General features: G+C 36.5%; 1 protein-coding gene across 1 annotated transcript in view; it reads left to right on the forward strand.

The window, feature by feature from the left end:
* Window positions 1-18,127, forward strand: part of LOC119625297 (sperm-associated antigen 16 protein) — a 572,840-nt gene that overhangs the window by 246,599 nt on the left and 308,114 nt on the right. The window lies entirely within an intron of this gene.

Below are 18,127 nucleotides of genomic sequence, written 5' to 3' on the forward strand. Positions count from 1 at the left end.
TACACTGCTATCCTAGAGATTCAATTTTTTAATGAGGAATATGGTCATTGATAACATATCTATACACGGGAATAAGCTTATACAAATAATAAAATATGCATCTATATCCAAATCAATAAGTACTTTTGCAAAAGATCTATAAGGAGATATGAAGCGTGATGATGGTGATAAAGGAGAATAAACAAAGAAGGAAGTGGAAGAAGAAGATAAAGACGAAGAAAAAGAAGAATGATAATAAGAACAAGTAGAAGAAAGACTTTTAGAATAAAATAATTATCTACAAATAATTTTAAACACTAAAAAAAGATGAAATAATAGCAATATCAATTTCTTCACAAACTCTGAGAAGCTCAACAAGTCTTTCAAAAGCAACCACTACCGGAAAATAGACTGTGATGATCAGATGTAGTGCCTCAGACAGAAGCACCCTCACTGTATTTCATTAATACCATTCAATCACAGTGTCAAGGGTCAAAGAAAAAAAGAGTATAATATGAACTGATCCAAGCAGAAGATAGAATCAATAAACCAACCAAATAAAACAATGGACTAGTGTGACATGGCGTTAGCACCAGATGTTGCTTGTACATAAAATATTCCCCTCAACCCCAATGTTCTTTGCATACTTTATTCCTTCTTATGCAGATCTCAGCTCAAATATAATTTTCTTACTAAAGCTTTGCATGAGTTCCAAACCCTGTGTAACATTGTTTCTAATATCCTAATTTTACTTTCTTAGTGTTTATCACAGTAATTATTTGCAGAGATGTTATTAAAGTCTGTTTCTTCTTCATTAGTCTTTGAGTCCTTTGAGAGTAAAAATATATACTCATATATCCACAGGGCCTGTAGAGTGCCTTAAAGGCATTCTATAAATATCTGTTGATGAGATGAATAAACAGAAAATGAGAACAAATAAATGAAAAATCAAAAATCTCGCCATACTAGATTATTACTTTTGGTTTAGTTTCTGAGTTTCGAGGTCATAAAATGTTGGCTACAATTAAATGTTTCATATATGATAAAAATAGAAAAAGGAAATCTGTGATACATGAAAACAAAATCCAAGTTTTTCCCTCTATTCCCTACTTCAGTCCCACTGAGCTAACCAGTGCTAATTCACAACATGTGTATAAATTATTCCATTCCTTTTTCCTTGTTCATAATAATAATAGCTGATATTTATTGAGTACTTATTATATCCAGACATTTGTTCTAAGCCTTTTACATTTTGATTTCATTTATTTCTCACAAATCTTTAATAAAACTACTAATACCACCCCATTTTGCAGATGGAAACACTGAAGTATGAAGATATTTAGCAATGTACCCAAGCTGGGAAACTCACACAGCTGGTCAGAAACAGAGCCAGTATGCAAACAAATACTCAGATGATTTGGCACCAGAGTCCTGTGTGACTTTATGCTGGGTCTTTCTCAGTGTACACACTAACTTGCTATATATACCTGCATAACAGTGTACTGAGAAGCTTTCAATTAGTCATGTGTTTACAAAGCTGTTAGAACCATGCCTGGCATATAGTAAACACTTTTTCAGTGTATGCAATTATTGCTACAATGTTTATTTGTTTTAATGAGATAGAATCTTACTATACACATTAGTCTATAACTTGCTTGCATTACTGAGCAATATACCATAAGTATTGGATATTCTCCCTTGTTTTCTAATTTACTTATGCTTTTAAATATGTCTGTACACACATAGAAATCATTTTACAGAAATAGGTTCCTGTATGCTTAGAATCTCCTGTTTCCTACAATTCCTATCTTCTTCCCTTTATCCACTCTAAGGAACATATTAACAACCTGATCACAATGTGTTTTATGAAATATTATTGTTAATCCAACTGTACTTCCAAATTCAACAGAAAGCAAAAAACATTTCCAAGAACAACAGCAGAAATCCCACAAACACACTCACAGACTAGGTCCTTTGGTCATTGTTTGTACAATACAATACCTACTTCTGTGCATTTTGCTTTTCTCGTTCAAATGTATCTGATAGAAATAACTCTAAATCAACCAATAGGATTCTATTTTATTATTTTATTGTCTATGTGGTAGGTAAAGGAATAAGAGTTTATGTCAAAATTATTTTCTTGATGAGCAGTCACTTCATTTCCAGGTTTTTGCCACCATAAACGGTGCTGCAAAAACATACTCAGATATAAATTTACACATGCTGCTTTTATTGCAAGGTTAAGGAACACATCATTTTAAATGTTAATAGATGTTACCAAATTGCTTTTCAAAAAGCCTGTGACAATTCACATTTCTATCATGAGTAAATGAAAGTACTCTCTTCCCCACATGACTGCCAACAGCAGGTGAATTGGTAGTTGTCACTTTATTTTGCATTTCACTGACTAGTGAGTTTGAAAATCTTTTCATACATTTATTGTCCATTTATATTTCCTTTTATGTGAGTGGCCTATTCATATCCTTTGTCTATGTTACTGTGAAAATATATATATATATGTGTGTGTGTGTGTGTGTGTGTGTGTGTGTATATATATATCCCTTTATCTGTTTATCTGTCATCTGCATTGCAAAATTTTAACAAATCAATTTTTTTCCTGTTGTCTTATTTATTGTATCTTTTGCCATGGAAAAGCTTTATTTAAAATTTTGATAATTAACTTATTCATATTTTATACTTATGCCAATTATTAACTTACTGCCTGTCAGTTTCATACCCAACCTTCTAAACTCAGCTCTGTGATCCTGGGGCTGAAATTGCAATTTCCATTTCTGTTTACCAGTGGGGTCCATGTTGAGCTCTGGCCACAGCGGGAGCTAAGGGAGATGGCAAGGCTGGAGGAGGAAGCCAGGATCTGGCCTTTTCTATGTACTCCTTGTCTACTTGCTGTGTGCCTCTGGTGGACTCCTGTGGCTTGATTCTTCATCCCAGCAGCTCTTTTTATGGCAGCAGCTAAATCAATTTGAATTTTTTTCAAACTTATAGAACCATCCTCATTGCACCCTCTTCAGAGATACTAACAGCACCCGAGGAGGATCTCATTTTAGAGGTTTGAGTTTAAGCCCTTCATGTAAGTCTTTTAAGATTTAATAACTCAAACTTTTATTTGACCCCTCTTCCCTAGGTATTGTAGTTGCTTGGTACAGCTACCACCTCTCTGATCCTTTAGGGCTGTCTTTTAACACTTTCAGCTATGTAGTTAGTAATTATATATGTATATAAAATAGTTGTATCTTAAATTATATGTTTTGGAATAAATGATGTGGTTTTTCTTCAACAGTGATATAATAATTAATCAATTAATTGGGGTTATTTGTATTTTCTTAGGAAGTAATCTATTTGCTCTAGATTTTCAAATTTATTACCATAGTAATGCTTGTATTTTCTTTTTTTATATGCTATTCCTTCTATACATTTTATTTAATCTCCTCTATCATTCTAATGTATATATATATTTCACTTGATTAAAATAACTGAATTATCTATATTATTGGTTTTGTGGGTGTGTATGTGTATATATGTGTGTATATGTATATGTGTGTGTTGTGTGTCCATGTATGTGTATGTGTCTGTGTACGTGATTGTGTGCTTGTGCATGCGTGTCTATGGGTTGATGTTTGTACATGTATATGTGTGGGGTTTTTTTAAAGCCATACAGCACAGCATAATGATTAAAACATTTTGTAGTTGTTAAGAGAGTATAGCTATTAACTTAATGCTCTAGTACAGAATTCACCAAACTTTTTTTTATAAAAGCCTTGTTTGCAGGCCTATAATCTTTGTCTCAACAAATTAACTCTGCCATTGTGATACCGAAGCATTCATGAACAATACACAAATGGCACGCTCTAGGGTCACTCTCTGTTTGAATCTTTTTCCTCTATCCCATGACTTTGCCCAACTAACTTATCTTTTCGTATATCTCATCTTAAACATCACCTCACCAGGAGCATTCTATGTTTTTCTACTGGATCATTATTATTTAAGGTGTGGTCTGTGCACCAGGAACATCCAAATCACCTTGGGGCTTATGAGAAATTCAAAATCTTGGGCTCCATGCAGTGGTGCGTTGGAGCTGGTTCACACTGATTTGTGAAAGCAGAATATGCACAACTCTTCCCAAATCAGAGTTCAGTGACATTGAGTTGGTAGCTTGAAATTGTCTACGGAGGGAATATTTACACCATGGCAGTTTGCAAATGCTACAAATGAGAGTGTTTTATTTCAGAAAACAAGAGAAACTTGTTTCTTGCACAGCGTTGGCTTACCCCAGACCTACTGAATTGGAATCTGTATTTTAATAAGATCTCTAGAGCATTTATATTAATATTAACATTAAAATTTGAGAAGCACTGCAGTGGATCGTTTTTTCTCAAAGTACATGTTAGAATCACGGGGCATGCTAATTAAAATACAAATTCCTGAAACTCATGTGTACATAGACTCAGAACCTCTTTTTTTTTTTTTTTTTTTTTTTTTTTTTTTTTTTTTTAAGATGGAGTCTTGCTCAGTCACCCAGGCTGGAGTGCGGTGGCGCGATCTCAGCTCACTGCAACCTCCGCCTCCCGGGGTTCACGCCATTCTCCTGCCTCAGTCTCCCGAGTAGCTGGGACTGCAGGCGCCCACCACGACGCCCGGCTATTTTTTTTTTTTTTTTTTGTCTTTTTAGTAGAGATGGGCTTTTACCGTGTTAGCCAGGATGGTCTCGATCTCCTGACCTCGTGATCCGCCCGTCTCGGCCTCCCAAAGTGCTGGGATTGCAGATTCAGAACCTCTTTAAGTGGAACCCTCAAGAATCTTTTTTCTGTAAAAATATGCATTATAAACAAGCTTTCTGCCTGGTTCTTAGGCACCCTAAACTTTGACAATTACTGTTCTACAACATCTGTACCCAGGGTATGCTTTACGTTCTCATTTATAGTGGAGCAGAACTGCAGAATCATAAAGAATTGTTCCCAGGCCTTGAGACCTAATCACAGAACATACACAATTTATATGGCCGAATTTTAGAATTGTAATGGACTAATGACCCTTTTATGCCTTTATTTTCCTCCTTTTAGAACAGGAATGTATACAGTGGTTATCCTGTGCCTGCCCAACAATGTATATTTGGTAACATGGGGGTAGATATTTGCCTATTTTAATTTCACAGATCTACAGATTGAGAGGAATGGACTTTAAGGAGCTATACTTCAACTACGGCCCAGGTGCATCATCCACACCTGGATCTAATTTAGGTGACAGGTTTCTGGACCGTCAGGCTGATGCCAACTGTGTGAGACTTTGAGAGGACTTGGGGAGGGGCTGCACGTAGGAGGACTTCTTCAGGACTTTGTAAGTTCCCCCATTTGCTTAATGATGGTTGCAGAATCATTAGGGTTGGAGTGTGGGGAGGATGATGAGGTGGAAGTCGAAAGTTCTTAGCACATTGGAAATCTAGTTCAGCACTTTGTCAAGTAACCATATTTTTAAAGCCACCCCTCTTCGTGGCGTTTATCAAAGTCCCTACATTGCTGGGGATCTCACCTGTGAAATTCACCTCTTGACAATTGTGTCTTTCTCTGGCAGGTTGTTTTTTTATCTTTTTTCCCTAGCTCATCACATCTAGCAGAGAAAGCAGACACACACACAAACCCCCCCCAGAAACCCTTTCTCCAGTTCAACTACTAACTCTTTCATATGCTCCACATGGAAGAAGAGCTTCAAATTCATCACACGTGTCTTTCATACATGGTGACTGGTGCTGACTTTGGAATGTGTACTAGATTGTTGTCAGACTGAGCTCAAACTTTGGATTTAAATATGCTATTAACTCTAGTACTGTATTTGACACTTAGTTAATTTTAAAGAAATGTTTTTTGAGTGAAGGAAAGCCACCCGTTATAAAACTGAGAATATTTTATATTTCAGGGTTTTTCCTTTCTGAATACATATTTTCATCCTACTTTACCAATGATCTTAACAATTAATGTATTATAGAAAAAAACGAAAACTTGTATTGCCTTCATAATTTGGGAAGTAAACACTATCATATAAAATATAGATCCTGAATGTGTGTAAAGTTTCAGTTATGCAAGATGAAAAAGTTTTGGAGATTTGTTGTACAACATTGTATTTTTGGTAAATAATATACAGTAGAGTTAAACATTTGTTACGACAGTACATCTCTTGTGCTTTTTAACCACAATAAAATATTTATGACCGCTCAGAAACCTCGAAAAAATGACTGTTTCCACAGGGGGAAAAAAAACTAATAAAAATAATAATAGTGTATATATCCTAAAGCAGGCAGTAAAGTCAATAATAATGTGAAGCGATTTTCTGAATTTGGGAAAATTGAATTATAGAATGTAATGGTGAGAATAATTAATTGAATATATAACAGAAAAAAGTATTTAAGTTTAGACTGTATTTGCTCTGAGATTTGATTCTTATTCCCTTTGGCTTACCAGGAGCAAGTGAGATTGACTCTGAACTTTAATATTTGTTTATATTAGTATATTAGTGTTTCCCTCTGACCATTATACTATATTTCATTTGCATTATTTCCAGTGAATTTTATAATGCTGGTAGTTTTACATAGAGAGGTTGGTTTTGCATGCAAAAAAATGTAGAATGTTTTTCAAGGAAAATATAATTCGGCCAAGTACTTTGGTTCATTCGATGCTGCCTGTTTTACTCTGTTCCACCCAATCGCTGTGTTGGACATATTGTGACAAAGGCTCATTTTCATCAGAAGAAATCCCTGGAGGGTTTGCTACTTCAATGAAATGAAATTCATTAAATATAGTCTAATGTGAGGTGATTGGAATATATATATTGCAATACACATATGTATATAATTGCATTTTAGTCCATTCTTATGCTACTGGGAGCATTTTTTTAAACCCTCACTTCTAAATGAAGAACCCTGCATGAAAGCTTTTTCTCTTTCTGAAAAACAGCTGGTTTCTTCAGCAATTCAACACAGAACAAAGAAATAAAAAATACTACGTGCTAAAGCAGATCCACAGTAAAAATTTTGTAGAGGCAAGGCAAAGTAACATTAATAAATGAAGCTAATTAGACTTGATTTGCATATTTAACTCATCTTAATTACACAAGGATTCAGCAAACATTTTAAAAGCTGCAATCAATCTTTCACAGACATGGTTAGTTATTTACAAGAAATAACAAAAACTAGGAGCTTTGTTAATGATTAATCTGTTTCTAATTTATATGCCAGTGAGATCATTTCATTAAGAATAATGGAATATATTTTTTAACAACCTGTAAACCCATAAGGTTAAAATTCCTTTTTTAAAAATTTGTGAAAAGAATTTTTTCACAAATATATTTTTAAGAATTTCCAGAATATATGAAATGTTATATAAATTGTTCTATTGTATTAAAATGGTTTACCTTGTTCAAATAAAAAAAGATCTTATAAAATTCTTTTGACATTAATTTTTAAACTTGAAAACTAAGGTACTAGCTGTAATAGAGACAAGCAGCATCTAGTAGGTGATGAGTATGAGAATTTTTTTCTCGCAGTTGGCATAAACTTTAATTCTGTTCGCTCTTGGATACAATTTGCTTTCTCATCTTTAATAGTACTTTTGACTGGTCACAGAATTTGAAATTAAATAGGGGGCACAATTGCATAATATAATTTATCTTTTTATCTTCAATGTTTTATTTAGAGAAGTTATTTTGTAAAAATATACACAAGAATGCTGCCTCTGTGTTGTGATGTGAGGGGCTGGCAGGTGCACTCAGAGTGGCTAAGTACAGAAGGTTCTGTGGACAGGAACGCAACAGTGCACAAAACTTTATGCTGTGCAGCTGTCAGATGGTTGTGGCATTCCATTATTAGGGCTCCATTTCTTAGAGTTTTTCTCCATGAGGGTCCTTTTATAACATCAAAAATCCTGGCCCTTTTGCTTGAATTACCTTGAAAAGGTGAAGGTCATGTGGTTAGGAAAGGAAAGCTGGTGAAGGGTGCATTTATCAAACTTGCAACGTGTGTGTGTGTGTATGTGTGTGCATTAATTTAAAAATATGTATTAAATGCTTCCCACGTGCTAATTCATCGTTGTGGTTATAATTATGAAGTGATAAAGACAGTGCACTAAACGTCATCTCTGCTATCATAGAGCTTGCAATCTGCATATTATGACTATGTAACTGTTAACATTTATTGAGTATTTACTTTGTCCCTGGCAGCAATCAAAGAACTTTACACCAATTAATTTGTTAAATCCTCAAAATGGCACTGTCATGTAGATACTATATTATTTATATTTTACAGATGAGAAAACTGAGGCTTAGAGTGTTCCAAGGACGCAGTAGGCAGCAAAGCCCAAATTCAGACCCAAGTAGTTTCACTTCAGACACTGTGCTTTTAATCATTACATTATATGCTTGTATAATATCCAAGTCTGTTTAGATATATATTCAAATATGTAAAATGTACAACTTTTCATTTTGAGACTGCATATAAGCCCAAAATAAATTCATGCAATGTATGTACAATACAATACATAGTATAAAATAATGTCACAGTTTACCTTTTGCAGCCAGTTAATGCTCCAATGGCTATTGTATTGCTAAGACATTTTATAAGTAGTGAAATAAACATATCTGTAGCTCTTTGCAACGGGTTGAATTGTGTCCCCTTAAATCCATATGCTGATGTCTTAATCCACAGTATCTTGGAAGGTGACTGTATTTGGAGATAAGGTCTATAAAGAGATAATTAAAGTTAAATGAAATCATAAGGGTGGGCCCAAATCCAATATGACTGGTGTCCTCATAAAGAGATTAGGACACAGATAGACACAGGTGAAAGGCTATATGAACATACAGGGACATGACAGCCATCTACAAACCAAGCGGAAGGACTCATAATGAAGCCAACCCTGCCTACACCTTGAGCTTGGACTTCTAGCCTCTACAACTGTGAGGGAATAAATCCCTTTCGTTTAAGTCACCCAGTCTGTGGCACTTTGTTATGGTAGCTTTAGCAAACTAGTATAAACTTAATTGTGTCTAAGGATGAGAACACCACTCAATATCTGAAACCAAAAAGTTGAATGGATAATACATTTAAGTGTGGAAGAGTTACACTGGTCAGAGCTACCCATTGAGCAAATCCAATTGCTGATTTTATATCCAGTTTTTGTGAAGAGTTTACTTTGGATTGTGTTGGTTACAGAGGCAGGAGTTGGTTGAAGTCAGCCTTAGAAAAGTAGCTTGTGTTGGTCAATGAGACTTGTTTTTTGCCAGTTACAGAAGTAGAATAAAGTTGATAATAGCGTTAGAAGCATGTTCACTGTAGTGCATCCTGAGCCAGTTGGCTGACTTTCAAGTCGCATCTGTTGCTATTTGGCTTTTACAGGAATGTTCACTGAAGTTAGTTGTCATTGATCAGTTGGATAGGTTTAAAATCCGCTCTGATTGTTTACTTGTAAGCAGGGCTATAGCACTGTTGCTAATTGATTAGATGAGTTTATAACTAGTTCTGGTGTTTGTGACCATGGATGGAGAACACTGAGTCTTTTCCTGGGAGAGTGGTGACTTTTAAAATTCTCAGCAGCGAACAAAAATTAGTAAGTATAACAAGGAATAGAGAAAAAGCTACAGATTAATCTATAAATAATACTATCTCTTACTTGCATAGACATTATGTTAATTGCTTTACATAAATTTCTCCCAATGTAAATGGAGATTTCCAATTTCCTATGGTAGAGATTAAAAGAATTGCTATATGCAAAGTATTTAGTATAGTGTTTATGCAAATAAGAGATAGTATCAATAGTTTTCCAATAAGCTGAGTTTTAAACTCTGCAACTTCACTCAAATATCACATTCTTAACCACCACAATAATAATAAAATGCATATATATTATGGTTTCATCTATATGAACTGAGGTAGACACACGAGACAGTGAGGAAAGGTGATTGTATATATACGGACTAGTTCATGAAATATACAACAAACATGATTTATGGTGGTTGCCTCTGGAGGTGGACTAAAATGGGAGACTAACTTTTCATTGAATAGTGTTTTGTAATATTTGACTTTACAACCATATTTTTATATTTCCTTTCTCAATAAAATATAGTTAATAAAAATTGTAGGGATGTTTTTAGTAAGAAGGACATGAGGGAATGTTTTGGAATACCGGAAAGAATTCATATCGCAATCTGAATAAATTACACAGATATATGCACAGATAAAAATGTATTGAGGTAAGCCCCTAAGATTTGTGCATTGTAGTGTATGTAAATTATATGTAACTGATATGCTTAGGCTCTGTGTCTCCACCCAAATCTCTCAAATTGCAATCCTCATAATCCCCATGTGTTGAGGGGAGGTGATTGGATTGTGGGGGCAGTGTCCCCCATGCTGTTCTCATGATTGTGAGTTCTCACGAGATCTGATGGTTTTATAAGCATCTGGCATTTTTCCTGCTTGCACTTCTCTCTTGCCTGCTGCCATGTAAGACATGCCTGCTTCCCCTTCTGCCATGATTATAAGTTTCCTGGGGCTTCCACGGGAACTGAACTGGGAGTCAATTAAACCTCTTTTGTTTATAAATTACCCAGTCTCAGGTATTGCTTTATAGCAGTGTGAAAATGGACTAATAAAATCACTAATATAAAAATTGATTTAACATATCAAAAAGGCAGTTTTTTTTGTTTTCTCTGACATTTAGTTTATATTGTTTAACTTTTAGGTTCAGGAGTACATGTGCAGGTTTATTATATAGGTAAATTACATGTCATGGGGATTTGGTGTACAGATGATTTCAAGACTCATGTAATAAACATAGTACCTGATAAGTAGTTTTTCAATACTCATCCTTCTCCCACCTTCCACCTTCATGTGGGCCCCGATGTCTCTTGTTCCCTTCTTTGGGTCTATGTGTACTCAATGTTTAGCTCCCACTTAAATACCAAAACATGTGGTATTTCGTTTTCTGTTCCTTGTTGCTATGTTAGTTCACGTAAGATAATGACCTCCAAGTCTATTCATGGGCCTGCAAAGGACATGATCTCATTCTTTTTTATGCCTGAATAGTATTAATGGTGTATATTTTATTCTTCATCCAGTCTACCATTGATGGAAATTTAGACTGATTTCATGTCATTGCTATTATTAATAGTGCTGCAGTGAACATATGTGTGCATGTGCCTTTATGGTAGAAAGGCATTTTAAAATCTAGCCTTGGAAAAAAAAAAATGCATCAAGTGGACTCACTTCATATTTTTGTCTTAAGTTTTTTTCAAAAGCATATGAAATTCATTGATTAAGTAAGTCATTACAATGAGAAAGGACATTTGTAAGCATTAGCACTTTAATGATTTTAGTGATGATGTGCTTGGCTACTTATTTTATGATTTAATTTTGGTCTAATTTTTAAGAGTTTTTAAAGGTTTTTTGGTCTTAAATATGACTTTTGATAAGTATTATTTAATTTTTTTCAAATTTTCACATGACACTATTGACACTTAAAAGACTTTTACTATTTTGAGGGAACAAGATTAATCTTTATACATAGGGTTCATGGTCAGTCTGGCTAGGCTAGCTTGTGTTACAGTAACAAACAACCTCCAAATCTCACAACATGTGTATCTTGCTTCAGTTCTGTGTCCTTCATGGGTTGGAAGGTAGGTGTGAGGGGATTCCTGCTCATCTTCCTGGGGATCCAGGCAGATCTCTCGGCCATGACTTTGAAGGTTGTTTGTTTCTGCCAGGGGGAAAAGGGACTCCTGGAGGGCATTTGCACCTATCGTTAACTGCTGAAAATGTGGAGTTGGGGAGAACCCCAGAGGAGTATTCCATATCATTTCCACTTACCACTCTTAAGCCAGAGCTCATTGCATGGTCTCTCATCAGCCCATGGAGGGTTAGGAAGTGCACATCTACCCAGAAAGGAGGAATATTGGAAAGATTTGGCAAATGGCCTCACTCACTCCATCTTCTTGTACATAAAGGGCTAAGGGACTTTGGAATCAGACAAAACTGGGTTAATGTCATGGCTCTGGCACTTTTTATTTGTGGATTAAATGCCACTGTTTTCATCTCTAGAATATGAATTACAATAGCACCTATCTCCTAGCATTGCTGTGAGGATTAAATATGATAACAACTGTCAAACACTTAGTATAATACTTTAGGTATATAATAAACACTCAATGAATGTAAAGCTGCATCCTCCACCAGGAATCACCATTTCCCTGTAGTTGTTTAAAATGTTAATAGGCAATGGAAAAGTCAATGGGTGAATACGCTCCTGGGTTAGAACTACACTGAAGCAAAGGTGTTGGGGAATAAGACAATGCACGCATTTCGTGTCATGACTGATCAGGATGAAAATAAATATTGAGAAGACTAAGCTATTTGTCCAATAATAAAGCATATCTGGTGAGGGTGTTTTGTTTTGTTTTTTGGCAATTTCATTTATAATCTCCATGTAATTATGCTTACTTTTTCATTCAATAAGTTTATCGTATCTTACCAGAGTTGTCTTAGGCCTTGGGGATAATAAGATGAAGGAGATGAGTTTCTCTTGTGGAGCGTAATTCTAGAAGCAGGAGACGACAATAAACAGGGAGAGAAATTCATGAAATAATTTTGTTAACAAGGACTGATATGAAGGAAACAAATTGGGGTGACCCATTTGTCAAGTATTGGCATCTGGGAATATAGTTGAACCCTGAAATATCAAGGATGTGACACAGTGGAAGCTCAGTTCTCATTCATGGACTACCCAATTGTAAGGTCCCGAATGGCGGCTTTTCTCCTTGTGGTGGTTGAGAAACCCAGGTTCCTTCCAGTTTATACTGCCTCATCATCTAGAGCCCTTCTGCATACAGCTGGCAAAGAAGGGAAAATAAGGAATTTGGCAGATTATGGGGGATATTTTTTAAGGGCCAGGCCTGTGTTGAACTTACTTCACAACTGCCTGTGTTAGCAATGGAAGAGATCCAGGTTACCCTAAGGTACCAACGGCGAATCCGTAGGTGTCTGGAGCAACTTCAGCCTTTGCCTCCTCAGAAGAAAGAATTCGACTGAGGGGCATAAAGCAGAAAAAGAGACTGAGGCAAGTTCCAGAGCAGGAATAGGAGTTTATTTTAAAAGGCTTTAGAACAGGAAAGAAAGGAAAATTCGTTTGGAAGAGACCCAAGCGGGTTCCTGAAGGATCAAGGAAGAAAAGAGAGCAAAAAAGGGAGGACTTTAACCTTGATGCTAGGACTTTATAGGCTTACCTCTTTCCCATGATTCGTCTCGTAGGGTGGGCTTGCCGCATGCGCAGTGCTTTCCTTACCCTTTAGAATTGAGCACAGGCATGCAGTGTGTTTAGGGAGTTATGTGCATGCTCATCTGAGGCTTTTTCCTTTCTCCAGTGGTGTGTGCCCCCAGAATGTCATACTTCACCGTTTTGTCTCTTAACACACATGCCCAAGAAGCTACTTCTCCCTGGGGCCTGCATTCAATGAACACTTTAATGTTAACAAGTGTGGATGAGATTGTTAACAAATGTTAACAAGATTGTCTCTCTCTCTCTGGCTAATAGGTTAAATATCATTTTTAGAGAGGCAATATCACGGAACCATCACCCAACATTTCTAGTGGGTGATGGGAGAGACTTCTCCTGCCCAGCTCCTGCCTAACTACCTGTAGCACCTGCATTTCACTGAGCAGAACTCAGTCACATGGCCACACCTGACCTCTAGTCTGGCTGTGTGCCCAAGAGGAAAAATAAAAGCGTTTCATGAAACAGTTTCTACTCCTCTAATGACTGGTTGTAAGAGAGAGGTCAGGAAATTAGATCTCAGACAGCATGAAAAAGGTTGTGTTTGAATTGAAAGCAGCATGGGAAGGATAAGGACATGTGTATATCTAGATGAGAACATCTGCAAGAGAGGAAACAGAAAGCACAAAGGCGGGAGCATTCCGGGCCGTTAGCAAACAGGAAGGCCAGTGTTACAGCTGTATGTTCTTATTTCTATCTGTACTTAGTTATCCTGACAGTACAGAGGAGGTTTCTGGATGAGACATCAAACCATTTACTCACAGAGAAGACTGTTTATTTTCTATTCCTCAATTCCTTATGGGGGAGGGCAGCAGGGCTGGGTGAGAACCAGGTATACCTTGTGGGTCCAGGAGGAAAGGGGTTATGGACCACTAGAAAGGAAACCCCAAACCACAAAATTCAATTTTCCTTCTTCCCTCTGGGGAGTGGGGGTTGGAGGGAGAGAGGGAAACAGAGAGAGAGAGAGAACAGTAAAGAAACCTTTGCTCTGAAATCTAAACAAATCTTCCCAAAACGAAGGAAAGCATCTGGGCTTGCAACTCTTAGATGTGAAGGAATGCCTCAGGGTGGGATGTCCCTGTATCTCCCCAAGGGTCTCTATCTTTAGGGTTGCTACTCAGTCATTTTTTAACTCAGGTGCCAGAACTCTGCTTAGAAAGCCCTGACCATGAAGAAATATGAAACTATTTGAGGAACACAGTGAAAGAGAAGGAAGAGTGGTGAAGGATGAGGTCAGATACAGAGACAAGAGCCAAACAATATAGGGCATTAGGACATAGGCAAAGAGTTTGGAATTTTTTTAGTGCAATGATAATTTCTTGATTGGCTGTATGCAGGAGCATGACATGGTCTGATTCAGCTTTTGTTGGTTGCTCTAGTGGCAGTGAAAGGGATGACTGGGAGTGGAGTGGAGTGGGAGAAGGAGGCTCCTGCCACAGTCAGGGTCTGTAGGATGATAGCCTGTCCCCAGAGTGGTGATAGTGGCAAGGGACAAAGCTGAGCAGAGTAGGGCTATATTTTGTAGAAAGACTTGTTGTAGTAGATAAGGGTTGGGGCTGGAGTGGGGAAAGAAAGACAGGTATTCTGATTCCCAGGTTTTTGGTTGCCTTTGTTTGTTTAAGCAGCAGGTGATGCCATTTATATGTATAAAGATTTCATGAGGATCAAAATAGATAGTTGGGAAGTCATAAATCAACCAGTCTTCTTTTGCTTATTATGTCTGGCATGCTGCATCAGACAGGTCACCAGCAAGAAAGAGGGGACTCACAGAGTAAGCTCAAGTTTAATGTTTGCAGAGGTATGGGCGCCATTAAGGGAGCTAGCACAGCAGCCAGGGACTCCCAACAATGGGAAATCATCACTGCCCACTACCACTAGGTCTGAAAGGGGAGGGGAAGGAAAGCATTATTGGATGCAGCGTGCAAGTGGCCATGAGAAAGGATACAGGAGCTGTGGAATTTGGTAGAGAATAAGGCCACTGACATAATCACAGCTGAACAGGAGGCAGCAGAAGTGGCAGTTTATCCATTCTCTCTCTCTTTCTGCTCGTCCATATCCTACAGGTGCTTCTGTCTGGCAGAACCCAACCAGACCCAGAGGTCCTAAGAACCTAGGCAATGTAGTTAGTAGAGAGCCTAGCATAGGGCAGGGCAGAGCCATGTGGAGAATGAATCTGAGGGCAACAGAAAAAAACAGCACCCATGTCCCCAAGAGCACTTTAAAAAGGCAAATAGACTTTCAAAGTTGGAGCGCAGTGGAAAAGTAAGGGCAGAGATGTCAACTGGAAAATATTCAGCATTTCAATAGTATATGACAAATATTAAGAGCCAATATTTTTCAAGCCCTTTACTCTGTGCTAGGCAACATACCAACATTTCCTGTGCATTATTATCTCAGTTAATTCTCCTAATGAAGCTATAGGTTAAATACCATTATCTTATTGTACATATCAGGCAACTGAAGCCCAGTACAGTGAAGCAATTTGTTTAAGGTCACACAGCTATTAGGTGGCAGATCCAATAATTAAGTCAGCCATTTCTACCACCAGGGCCAGTGATAGAGATCATTACTACACACAGCTTCTCTGTCTGAGAGCATCAAATGCTGGAGCAATACATATTGGGTCACATGATTTTTATTTTTTTTTTGTAAATTCTTCTTTTTTTTTTTTTTCCTCCTTTTGAAAGAAAACATTTCTGACAAGAATTCATCAAAGAAGAGATTCCATATTTTAATGTCCCAGTTTGAGTATTGCTTTTGATTAAGGCTGTTTGCAGACTAGAATATTAGTAACCCTCATATTCCCTGTACCACAAAAAGAGGAGATTCGTTTTTATCTTGGGAACAAAGCTGTGTAGAAAAGCTTTTTTAAGCTTTTTTAAGATTTTTTAATTCGTGAAACATTTATCTTCGAGTCAGGTTTTGTTACAGTAGCACAAATGTGGTCCGTCAGCATTTTCTTTATAACCCCATATTTCCAGGGCTTTTCAAGAGTGCCATAGAGATTCTACTTTGAATTAAAACTTGGCATTCAGAATTTGAAAACAAAAAAAAGCTACTACATTTTTCCTTACCAATTAATCAAATAGTTTAGAGATTCTCAAGTTAGAAAATGACCAAATGCAAAACTTTTATTAATACAAAAATATTTTAAGAAAACTTTGCTAATTTATATCTTTGTGAAAATATTAGCACTCAGTATACAAGTATTAATATTACATCACTGTATATTAGCTCTCAAAATTAACCAAAATGTTACTAAGATAATATAAAAAATGATGACATCTTATGCTTTGCCTTTTTGGCTTTGTGAGTAATTTATTTCTATTTTGGGAATTGGGATGATTTGTGATTTGAAGTTCTTAGCATAATTGGTTTAAAGTTGTAACAGCATCAAGATACTAAACCATAATAACAAGGGTGGTTGGAATACTGAGAGAGTATCAAAGTGTTCCAATTTATTTTTGTGAAATTTAAATTTATGTGGGGAAATTTTACACTCTGTGAACAAAGATTCGTAGCATGAATTGATTCTTTAAATTGATATTTGGAAGTTAACTTGCTAAGTATAATGGTGATAATGAGGACAAAGTAGAGCTTAGTGATAAAGTCTTCCCAACTTTGCTTGGTTCAGAAATACTCCATGAATGGCCAATAACAGTGAGGGGCATCATGATGATCTATCTTTCATAGCTCATTTTGCAGTCTTTTCTGTAATCTCTCCCAGCCTTCAAAGATTTAAGGTTAAGTAAATACAAGGTAGTGAATGAGAACAGACAAAGACTTTTCAGTGAATCTACTCTTCTGACTGACTTCTCTCCAGCCACACTAGCTTCCTTGTTGTTCCAGAAATGTGTGAGGCAAACATCTACTTGGGGATGTTTGCTCTAGTTTTTCTTTCTACCTGGAACACTTTTCCTCCAGATGTCTGCTTGGCTAACTCCCTTACTATACTTTCATTCTTTATTCAAACCTCATCTTCTGAGTGAGGTCAAACTGGATGACTCTACTTGATAATGTGAATTCCCTTAGTTCCCAAATCCCAAAGTTCCTACTGTTACTAACCTTGTCTGACATTTTCTTTTCAGACTTACTATCTTCTAGTATATTTTATGCCTTTATAACAAAATGCCCATCTCCCCCACTAGAATATAAGGTCCGTGAGAATAAGGTTCTTTGTCTATTTGTTGACATATCCTAAGCACCTAGAATTGTGCTGACAAATATTAATTGCTCAAAAATATTTGTTGAATGAAAAAATTGTTGAATGAAATCTGAATTTCCAAGCACATAGCAAGACTCTCCAAGCAATAGTCCACATATGACTTTCCCTTGTTCTCCTGCAGAATTTGGGTTATTTCCCTACAAGAGTCAAGAATGCCCTTTGAACATTGGTGTTCAAAATGAAAGGCCCCACATTTAGATACTTAGATCCCTATTATAATGTGTTATAGGTCCATCTTTCATGGAAACATTTAAACTGAAGCTTAAACGTTTTTGTAATTAATTTTAATTTTAGCTATTATTTGGATAAGTTAAATTGAATGAATAGATGTGACATTTGTTTTTCACAAAACAAATGCTTATTCTATATTTAAAAATGCCACTGTACATATTTTATAAATTTTTGTACATGTAATGATGTTAATGCTGAACTGTGAAAATTCAGGAGCTAAAATGTGATTCTATAATTTAAAAAGAAAAAGAGAGCCCCCACCGTCTACCCCCAGCAGCAGTAGATATGCTGTGCTGAAAACAACAGCTTTCTAATAAGGGATTTATTAATAGTCCTTGGCCTCAGGGCTTGAAAGCTATGCTAATTG

Source organism: Chlorocebus sabaeus, chromosome 10, assembly GCF_047675955.1.
Source record: "Chlorocebus sabaeus isolate Y175 chromosome 10, mChlSab1.0.hap1, whole genome shotgun sequence".
Classification (NCBI taxonomy): domain Eukaryota; kingdom Metazoa; phylum Chordata; class Mammalia; order Primates; family Cercopithecidae; genus Chlorocebus; species Chlorocebus sabaeus.